Here is a 10,931-nt window from a genome sequence, read left to right as displayed (position 1 = left end):
GGAATGGTGAACATTTGACCTGGGACAACATGGGGAGCCGGGCTCCTAGACTAGGGTGAAGGCTGTGGCTGGGGGTGCGGTTCCAAGTTGGGGGTCCCCTTGCATTTCTAGAACGGAGTGTTTTCACTGTGTCTGTCTCTGTCTCTCTGTCTTTCTCTCTCTCTCTCTCTCTCTCTCTCTCTCTCTCTCTCTCTCTCGGCTGGCTCCAACCTGTGCAGAGCCCCGCGCCCGGGCTGTGGATCTGGTCTGGGCTGAGGGTTGGCACTTTGCAATGTGCTGGTCTGGGGAGGTCACTCCAAGTTCCCCCTCACCCCCACTGCTTCCTGGATGCCTGGGCCTGGTTGGGCTCCATGCGCTGTGGGGTGTGGTTGGGGGCTCCTGGGGCTCTGTTTCTGCAGGGACAGTTCTGGGGAGTCCTGTGCTGTTGGCCTTCCAGCACAAGGGGGCTGTCTGGGCGCTGGCTGGTGAGAGCTGCTCTAGGAGCCAAGGAGAGCAAGACAGGGGCCTATCTTGGAGCTGAGTAGGAACCAGGCAGGAACTACGGTTTTAAAAAAAGGAAATTTAAAAAAGGAAAAAAATGTTATTTATTAATACAAAAAAGAGAAGCAGAGCATGACTATGCCACATGCAATGCTGGGGATCAAATTCAGGACTTAATGCTTATAGATCCATTGCCCTAGCCATTCTGCAATTCTAGAGTATAAATAGGTTATTTTATTTTGTTGTTGTTGTTGTCACTAAGGTCTCACTGTCTCCCTCTCTTTTTTTTCTTTTCTTTTCCATTCTTTTCTTATTTTTATTTATTTTCCCTTTTTGTTGCCCTTGTTGCTTAACATTGTTGTGCTTATTAATGTCCTTATTGTTGGATAACAGAGAGAAATGGAGAGAGGAAGGGAAGACAGAGAGGGGGAGAGAAAGACAGACACCTGCAGACCTGCTTCACCACCTGTGAGGTGGGAGCCAGGGGCTCGAACCCGGATCTTCCTCTACAGGTGGGGAGCCAGGGGCTCAAACCTGGATCTTTCAGCTGGTCTTTGCGCTTTGCGCCATGTGCGCTTAACCCGCTGTGCCACCACCCGACTCCAACTGTCTCCCTCTCTTAACACTTTTTAAATAAGATTATAATATAGTCCTGGCTTCGGTAGCACATATACTAAAATTGGCATGATACAGAGAAGATTAGCATGGCCCCTGCTCAAGGATTACACACAAATTCATGAAGCCTACCATATTTTTTTAAAAAGATTATAAAACATATGTACACACATATAAATAATTATAATCTTTTAAAGAGCCAGTTAATGCAAGCTGGGAGGTGGTTCAGTGGCAAGAGGTCTGGATTTGCATGTGTGGGATCCTAGGTCTGTCTGAACTCTGGTTCTACATATGCTGGAGCTCTTTTAAAAGATTTATTAATCAGTGAGGGAGAAAGGGAGGAGAAAGAGAGAGAGGTAGAGAGAGAGAGAGAGAGAGGAAACACTATAGCATCAGTCTGGAACATGTGATGCTGGAGGTAGAACTCAGGACCTCATGCTTGAGTCCAAAACTCCAACCACTGTGCCAGCCTCCAGGTCTGCAGATTGGCTATAAACTCATGGTAATATTGTTCTTTTAACTGTACATCTTTTAAGTAATACAAAGACCTTTTAAAAATTTTTTTCAAATATTGTGCCTGGGGATCAATCCCACCCAGAACCTTGCACCTGCATGGAACAGCTGAGAAGCCTCCCCTGCCAGTCTCCATTCTATATCCTTTAAGAGAGGGAGACATGCAAAGCACTGCTCCTCTATGCATGGAGTCCCTCCCATTGCCTGCCTGTGGTGTTCAATTGCGGTGTCCAGGATCAGACCCCAGCCACATGCTATGTAAAGCACGTGCTTTACCCCCTGAGCCACTTTCTGATCCTGAGTTGGGTGCAAATCGCAAGGACTGGAGTAAGGATCCTGGGTTGAGCCCCTTGTTCCCCACCTGTAGGTTTTCTCTTCATAAGTGGTGAAGTAGCTCTGCAGATGTCTTATTTTTCTCTCCCCTATCTTCCCCTCCTCTCTCAATTTCTCTCTTTCCTATCCAATAACAGTGACATCAATAACAATAATAATAATAACCACAACAATGATAAAACAACGAGGGCAACAAAAGGGAAAGGAAAAAGAAAACAATTTTTTTTTAATGAGAAGGATTGAGGGAAGAACCAGAGCATCACTGTGACCTATGGAATGCCAGAGATAAAACTGAGAACTTCATGCTTTAGAGTCCAATGTCTTATTCACTGTACCACCTCTCAGGACACTGCAGATAATATTTAGTAGAATCACTTAACAACTCTTCGAAGAGTCACTTTGCACATACCTTATTGTGGGAGTCCCTGGGCTTGATTCCTGGCACCACTGAACAGTAACACAGAAATAGCAAGTGAAGTTTCATGGATGGTATAGCTGTGCTTAGGTCACTATCTCAAAATCATAAGCATTGAACTGAGAGGAAATTTAGTGGTAAATTGCATACTGCACATGCATGAGGCCCCAAGTTTGATCCCCAACATACAGAAGTTCTGAGTGGTGCTCTATCCATAAAAATAAATAAACAAAGGGGTCCAGAGCTTGCTCCCCCAGTAGAGTGCACATCATGTCACCATGCTTGCAGACCTGGTGTTGACCCCTAACACAACATGGGAGCACCAGGCATGATGGCAGGTTCTGTGATGTTTCTCACATGCTCTTTATCCCACTTTTTCTATTTCATATTTTAATTTTTAAAGTCAATTTTCTTTTATATATATTAATATATTTATTTATTATTGGACCGAGACAGAGAAATTGGGAGGAGAGGAGGAGTTAGAAAAGGAGAGAGACAGAGAAACACCTGCAGCCTTGCTTTACCACTTGTGAAGCTTCCCCTACCCCCTGCAGCTGGGGACCAGAGACTTGAACCTGGTTCCTTATGCACTGTAATTTGTGTGCTTAACCAGATGCACCACTGCTGGCCCCCTGTATATTTTACTCATTTATTATTTCCTGGATAGAAATTGAGAGGGAACAGAAGATGTAGAGGGGGAGACACAGAGAGACACCTGCAGCGCTGCCTCACCACTTATGAAGCTTCTCCTCAGCTGGATTGATCCTTGCGCATTGTAACGTGCACTCCACTGGTTACATCACCTCCCAGACCCCATTTTTTCATTTAAATTTAAAAGGAGAAAACAACTGTTGGCAACAGTAGAATTATGTGAGTATGAAACAGGTGCACTAAAATACATCAATATATTCATCTTTTTTTAAAGGTCACTGTGAGTGCACATGTTATAGTGTGAGAGGACGAGGGCTCAAGTCCCTGATCCCCACTTACAGGGGGAAGCTTCACAAGCAGTGAAACAGTATCTTAATGTGTCTTACTTTCTTTTTCCACTCTATCTCCCCTTTCCATCTCTGTTTATTTCTGTCTTACCAAGTAAAAAGAAAAAAACTTTTGAAAAAGTTACTTTATATAAAAAATGTTTTTTCATTATTCTTGACCAAGTAAAAATATCTCAGGACATATTTCCTATTCCGTTGTGAATAGGAAATAACTTGAATGTTTAGGCTCTGGTGTCTGTGCCAGAAGTGGTTTGCTAAGAAGTAGTGGTTTCTAAATGCAAATCCCTAGCTTCAAGTCTACCTAATGATGCTCCTCTGCAATCTGAGACCATCGCAGGCAAGGGATAAATACATTATTTGCACTGTCAGTTACACTACTGCAGGCTAAAACAAGGGTAAGGAAAGTGGAAAGGACAAAAGTAGGGGAAAACTAAATTATCTGAATGTGTCTAATGACAGTTATTTAATGCTTACTGCTATGCAACCCATTTTTCCTAAAATGCTTCAATTTTTACTGTAAATAACTAAAAAACATGGCTATTTTGGACTTCCACATTGTCTTTCATCCTTACTCAGGCTTTACTTAAAAAAAAAAGATTTCTTTATTAGTGAGAGAAATAGGGGAGAAGAAGGAGGAAAACCACAGCATCACTCTGACACATCTGATGCCTGAGATCAAACTTGAGACCTCACACATAAGAACTCCAAAGCTTTATCCACTGCACAACCTCCCAGACAGTGGCAGACTTTTTTTTATAATTTAAAATATTATAATACTTTGCTTACTTAAAAGGCAATAGATTTATACAATCTGAAGAGAACAAGAGTATACATACTTTGCTTATTTAAGTGATACATACACTTTAGTAGAACTTACATATTTGAATAACACTACATACATATGTAATTGAAAATCTCGGAAATATAGAAAAAGGTTGTGGGGGAAAAACCCTTTCCTGCCCATTGATCTTAGACACTATCAGTAGAAAATACTACAGTATGTTTTTTTTTTTGATTAATTAATTTTCCCCTTTTTTGTTGCCTTTGTTGTTTAACACTGTTGTGGTTATTGATGTAGTTGTTGGTGAATAGGACAGAGAGAAATGGAGAGAGGTGGGTGCCAGGCTACCTTTGTGCGTGGGAGACAGAAGACCAGGGAGTCATGGCTGAACTGGGATGCAGTTCAATCTTTATTGAGTGGGGAATGCAGTGTGATCTAACCAGAGCTATCTCTAATCATAATCCTGTCCTTATATATCCTGAGATGTAACTGTCAGGTTGGAAGAAGATTTAGGTAAGATATGGGGTGGGGAGAAGGAAAAAGCTCAGAAACCAGTGTGGATTAAACCAATGCCCTACAGGCAAGGCAGTTCCCAGGTAACACAGTGATTATGTAAGTAGACCACACCTTAGGTAGTGCAACAGAAGAGGTCTTAGAAGCAGAATTTAGAAGCAGACCAACAGGAGGGGGAAGACAGAGAGGGGAAGATAAAGAGATACCTGCAGACCTGCTTCACAGCTTGTGAAGTGATTCCCCCACAGGTGAGGAGCTGGGGGCCAGAACTGGGATCCTTCCGCTGGTTCTTGCACTTTGCAGTATGGTTTTGGCAGGGGCCAGAACTGTGATCCTTCCGCTGGTTCTTGCACTTTGCAGTATGGTTTTGGCAGAGCTATTTATTTCTGAACCCACAGGGAGTCATAATGAATTTTTGTAATACTGTTTTTTATTTTAAAACTTGAAAGTATCTTAATTTACAAAAAAATCCATAAAAATGACCTTTAAACCAATTTTCTCTTTAGACAGTTATGATACAAATCCTGAATAGAAACAGCTTGAGAAAGACATTTGAGTTAACTCAGTTGTAAACTTGCTGGAGTAAGGACTTGTGTGGGTAAAAATATAATTTTTAATTATTTTAATTTCATGAACTACAGAAGGGGGTATAGGGGCACAGAAGCAGCACTCTAACATATGCAGTGCTTGGGATTGGACTCAGGACCTAAAATACAGAAGCTCTAATTTCTTCCATGGTGCAACTTACCCATCTTCAGAGATATTTTTCTTTTGTTTTTTCTAAAGATCTTATTTATTCATTAATGAGAGAGAGAGGAGAAGGGAGGATCAGCATGTTACTCTGGTATATGTGGCACTGGGGAATTGAACTTGGGACCTCATGCCTGAGAATCCTGCACTTTATCCACTCTGCCTCCTCCTCCCAGACCACTGATAATTTGGCTTTGATTGGAAGTGGAACTACTGAAGAGGCACTCTTGGGGGCTGGGTGGTAGTGCAGCGGGTTAAGCACACATGGCATGAAGGGCTAGGATGGGGGTTGGGAGCTTGGTTTGAGCTCTCCACCTGCAGGGATGTCACTTCACAGGGGGTGACGCAGGTCTGCAGGTGTCTGTCTTTCTCTCCCACTCTTTGTCTCCCCCCCACCCTCAATTTCTCTGTCCTATCCAGCAACAATGATAAACACAAAGGGCAACAAAAAGAGGGATGGGGGGATGGCCTCCAGCAGCAGTGGATTTGTAGTGCAGAAGGGGAAAAAAAACACTTACTCCATAAGTAAACCTGAGATAACAAGAGTTTTAAACAACTAAGTTCCTTCCACTCTTGCTCCTTGTCAGTTGTATGTGCCTGACCTCTAGAAATAGAAATCCTTAGAAAAAAAAATTTACAAGTGCCTTTTCCATTGTAGTAAAGATAGTGATTATGTTAAAATGTGAATTTCTATCACTGCAAGGTTGGAACAAGAGCCCAGTCAGAAAGAATTTGGACCTACAATTTCACCCAGAATAGTGTCACTGACCACAGGGTAGGATATGAAGACCAAGATATTAAGGTAATATTGCTGAATGTGCTTAATGTATCTTTGATTTATTAAGGAATCAAATTTCGGGGCTTTGTGGTAGCACAACGGGTTAAGTGTACGTGTCACAAAGCGCAAGGACCAGTGTAAGGATCCTGGTTGGAGCCCCAGGATCCCCACCTGCAGGGGGTTGCTTCAAAGGCCGTGAAGCAGGTCTGCAGGTGTCTATCTTTCTCTCCCTCTCTCTGTCTTCCCCTACTCTGTCCATTTCTCTCTGTCCTATGTAACAATGATGACATCATTTACAACAACAATAACTACAACAACAATAAAACACAAAGGCAAGAAAAGGGAAAATAAATAAGTATAAAATTTTAAAAATGTAATTGCCTAGCAATAATTTAGTATGACCATTTAGACACATTGTTTTGTTTTGTTAGATTTATTTTTTTCTTTTCCTTCTACTTTTTTTGAATAGGAAAGAGAAATTGAGAAAGATGGAGAGAAAGAGGGAGAAAGACCTGCTTCCCTGCTTGTGCAGTGTCCCTCTTGTAGGTGTAGAGCAGGGCTTTGAACTGCCCACTTTTCTCAATTTTTGAGAACTTCCGATAGTCTTGAAAACTCAGATTGTCTCCAGGCATATCACTCATCTAACTTCCTTATCTTCCACTGACCCTGCTGGGGAGCCAGCATAATGGTTCTGTATGTCAAAGGCTTCCATGCCTGAGGCTCTGAAGTCCCAGGATCAATTTTCAGCTCCACCATAACCCAGAGCTGAGCAGTGCTCTGATCTTTCTCTTTTTGTATGTCTCTCATTAAAATATAAAGAATTGGGAGTCCGCTGGTAGTGCATCTGGTTAAGTGTACGTGGTGCAAAGCACAAGGACAGGCATCAGGATCCCAGTTAGAGCCTCAGGCTCCCCACCTGCAGGGGGTTTGCTTCACAGGTGTGAAGCACATCTGCAGGTGTCTATGTTTCTCTCCCCCGTATTCCCCTCCTCTCTCCATTTCGCTCTGTTCTTTCCAACAACGGCTACAACGGTAATAACTACAGCAATAAAACAAGGGCAACAAAAGGGAATAAAGAAATATTAATAAAAATATTTTTTAAATATAAAAAGAATATATATATATTTTATGGTCCAGGCAGTGACACATCTGGTTGAGCACACATGTTACAGTGCACAGTGACCCAGGTTGAGGCCTCTGATCTCCGCCTGAGTTGGAGAAAGCTTCAAGAGTGGTGAAGCAGGGCTGCAGGTGCATATGTGTCTCTCGCCTTCTCCACTTCCCCCCCTTCTAAATTTCTCTCTGCCCTTTCCAATAATAATAGTCTGTTAAAAACATATATATGTACTTTAATTTCTAATATTTAATTGTATGCTAGTCCCAAGACATATGCACAGCTATGTTTATATAGCTATATAGTTGGTAAGTCAAAATATGGAAGCAACCTAAACACAGACAACTAGATAACTATGTTAGAATGGGGCATGGCTGGTGATGCACATAGCTGAGACTGCTCTTACCATACACAGGGACCTGGGTTTGAGCCCCTACTCCCCACCAGCAGGAAGGATTTTTAATGAGTGGTGAAGTAGGTTTAAAAGTCCCCCTCTCTCTCTATTTTTCTTTTTTTCTTTAATTCCCCCCCCCCATGGAATTGCTGTGGCTCAGTGCCTATGCTACAAATCCACTGCTCCTGGAGGGTATTTTTTCCTTTTTTTGACCTTGTTTTTTATCTTTGTTGTAGTTATTATTGATTTTTATTTCTGTCATTGTTGTTGGACAGGACAGAGAGAAATTGAGAGGAGCGGAAGACAGAGGGGGGGAGAGAAAGATATGATTAGTGAAGTAAATGAATAAATCAATTAAAAGATTTTTCCTTTTTTTTGCCTCCAGGGTTATTTATTGCTGGGGCTCAATAAGAATCCACTTTTCCTGGTGGCCTATTTTTTCATTTTATTGGATAATACAGAAATTGAGAGGTGGGAGTCGGGCGGTAGCACAGCGGGTTAAGCGCATGTGGCTCCAAATGCAAGGACCGGCGAAAGGATCCCGGTTTGAGCCCCGGCTCCCCACCTGCAGGGGACTTGCTTCACAGGTGGTGAAGCAGGTCTGCAGGTGTCTATCTTTCTCTCCTCTTCTCTGTCTTTCCCTCCTCTCTCCATTTCTCTCTGTCCTATCCAACAATGACATTGATAATAACTACAACAATAAAACACCAAGGGCAACAAAAGGGAATAAATAAGTAAATATAAAAAAATTTAAAAAAAAGAAATTGAGAGGTGAGAGGAGGGAGAACGAAGGACACACTAGCAGACCTGCTTCGACTCTTGTGAAGCGACCCCCCTGAAGGTGGGGAGTGGGGTTTGAAACTTGATCCTTGCATGGGTCCTTGTTCTGAGTACTATGTGTGCTTAACCAGGTACACTGCCAGCCCCTTCAGTATACATATTTAAAAATATTCTATTATCTTTATTTATTGATGGGATAGACAGCCTAAAATTGAGAAGGAATGGGGGTGATATGGAGGGAGACACCAGCAGCACAGCTTCACCACTCATGAAGCTTTCCCCCTGCAGGTGGGGAACAGGGGCTTGAACCTGAGTCCTTTAGCACTGTAACATGTGCTCTCAACTAGGTGAGCCACCACCCAGCCTCTCCCTCAAAATATTTTTTTCAAGACAGCACTTCTTGGTGAAAAAAATAGGAGACTTCACCTCTCTGGCTAACAACACCATCAAGTGTGGTTAGAGGTGCAGAGGAGCAGGTCTGAGTTTTGTTTTTTTCCCTGAGAACATGTAGCTGAAAACACGGAAAATGGGATGAAAAAGACACTGGGAACAGGTGAGTTTGGGACAGGGGTATTGATGCCTTTACATTGTGCAATGCCTGGTTTCTATTTTCATTATTTTAATTAAGTATTTTACCTAAAACAAATTACACTGAGATGACAAAACAAATAGAAAGACCCAGCAACTATATTGTTCCCCAGATGTACAAATCAGTATATTCTCTAGTGTACTAAAGAAAACTTTTAGCAAGGCAGGTCTGAGTTTTGTGCCACAGTAAGGGCTGGTCAGGATGGATGAAATCTGTGAAGACAATTAAGCTTAATACTAAACAGCTGCTATTGAGAGAGTTTTGAACTGATATTTTAAATCCAACCATCCCAACTTAAATATTTTGACACTCACCCATCAATGTGTCTGGGGTCTCATTTTCCTTAGAAGTCAGACACATCTGATGCTGTGCAACCTTGAATAATAATTTTTAAAAAACTGGGGTTACAACCCACTTTTCACAGGATCTACTTGAAGAAAACTTGCCTTTAGCTTCCCAAAGGCTCACAAAAAATGAATCAAGTAAAAATGTAAATTCTCTTAGCTCCACAGACTTGACTACAGTTTGAGAGTAAACACTGTTGATTTCAGTAACTCTTGGACTGAGTGCATAAGAACACTATATATTTGAAACACTACTGTCAACACTGTATTTCTTCTTGCACAGTGACTGTTTCCTTGTAAATGACAGATATATATTCTAGCAAACTCAGCACTTTGTAAATCAACTTTAAATACAGATCATAGTTTCAAATACTCCCTTGCAAGGAAATATATTGTATCCACATAGCAGTTAAAGTGTTCCTTAATGTAGGGGGGAGTAGGGAAACACCTTGAAAGTGTGAGCAACATTCAAGAATAGAGACCAACTCTCAAATGACCAAAAATTAATGTTAACTAGGAAAAATGCAGAGGTAGCAATTACTAGGAAGAGGGTCCCAGGACAGGCTGGGAGTAGGGATGAGAACATCTCCTGAGACGGAGAGAGTGCCAGACTAGGTGATCATTCCAGCCAGATAGGTTCTGTATATGCTGGGATGCTGTCTCTCTGTCTCTCAGTCCCTGCCTTTGCCTCTATCTCTGTCTCCATATATATAAAATCGGGCATGTCATGAAAAATATTTAAAAAGAGAAATATAACTCTGAACATGATCTAAAGAAATGCTTCCTGAAAAGTCCGATCAAAGTATTATTCTGAGTCTATATGAGAAATAGTCTCATTATTAGTAAGGTACACCAAAGTCATTAAAGGCAAATACCGGGGGCTGGGCCGTACACAGCGGGAGAAGCACACATGGCTCAAAGCACCAGGATGGGCATAAAGATCCCAGTTTGAGCCCCCACTTCCTTATGTGTGTGGGGGAGGTCGCTTCACTAGCAGTGAAGTAGGTCTGGAGGTGTCTGTCTTTCTCTCCCCCTCTCTGTCTTCCTGTCCTCTCTCAGTTTCTCTCTGTCCTGTCCAACAACAACAGGTATAGCAACAACAACAACAACAAGGGCAATGAAATGGTAAAAATAGCCTCCAGGAGCAGTGGATTCCTAGTGCTGCCACCAAGCCCAATGATAACTATGGAGGTAAAAAAAAAAAAAGACTAAAACTCATAGGGTATACATGACCTTCAGAGACAAGCACATACTCAGTGCATATAGAAAGGGAAAAGAGGAGACTTGGGTGGTAGTGCAGCTGATTATGCGCCCATGGCTCAAAGTGCAAGGATGGGGTAATGATCCAGGTTGGAGCCCCTGGCTTCCCACCTGTAGGGGAGTTGCTTCACAAGCAGTGAAGCAGGTCTGTAGGTGTCTATGTTTCTCTCCCCTCTCTGTCTTCCCCTCCTCTCCTCATTTTTTTTTTCCTCCATGGTTATTGCTGTGCTCAGTGCCTGTACCATGAATCCACCGCTCCTGGAGGCCATTTTTG

At 42.3% G+C, this 10,931-nt stretch overlaps 1 non-coding gene across 1 annotated transcript; it reads left to right on the top strand.

The window, feature by feature from the left end:
• The first annotated feature begins 1,129 nt into the window (after nucleotides 1-1,129).
• Nucleotides 1,130-1,236, top strand: LOC132537185 (U6 spliceosomal RNA). The gene has a single exon (XR_009548648.1). It is a non-coding gene; the product is annotated as a U6 spliceosomal RNA (small nuclear RNA).
• Nucleotides 1,237-10,931: the final 9,695 nt, after the last annotated feature.

Source organism: Erinaceus europaeus, chromosome 2 (genome assembly GCF_950295315.1).
Source record: "Erinaceus europaeus chromosome 2, mEriEur2.1, whole genome shotgun sequence".
In the NCBI taxonomy this organism is placed as follows: Eukaryota; Metazoa; Chordata; class Mammalia; order Eulipotyphla; family Erinaceidae; genus Erinaceus; species Erinaceus europaeus.
The sequence above is the reverse complement of the archived record's forward strand: the minus strand, read 5'-3'. Positions and strand labels throughout refer to the sequence as shown.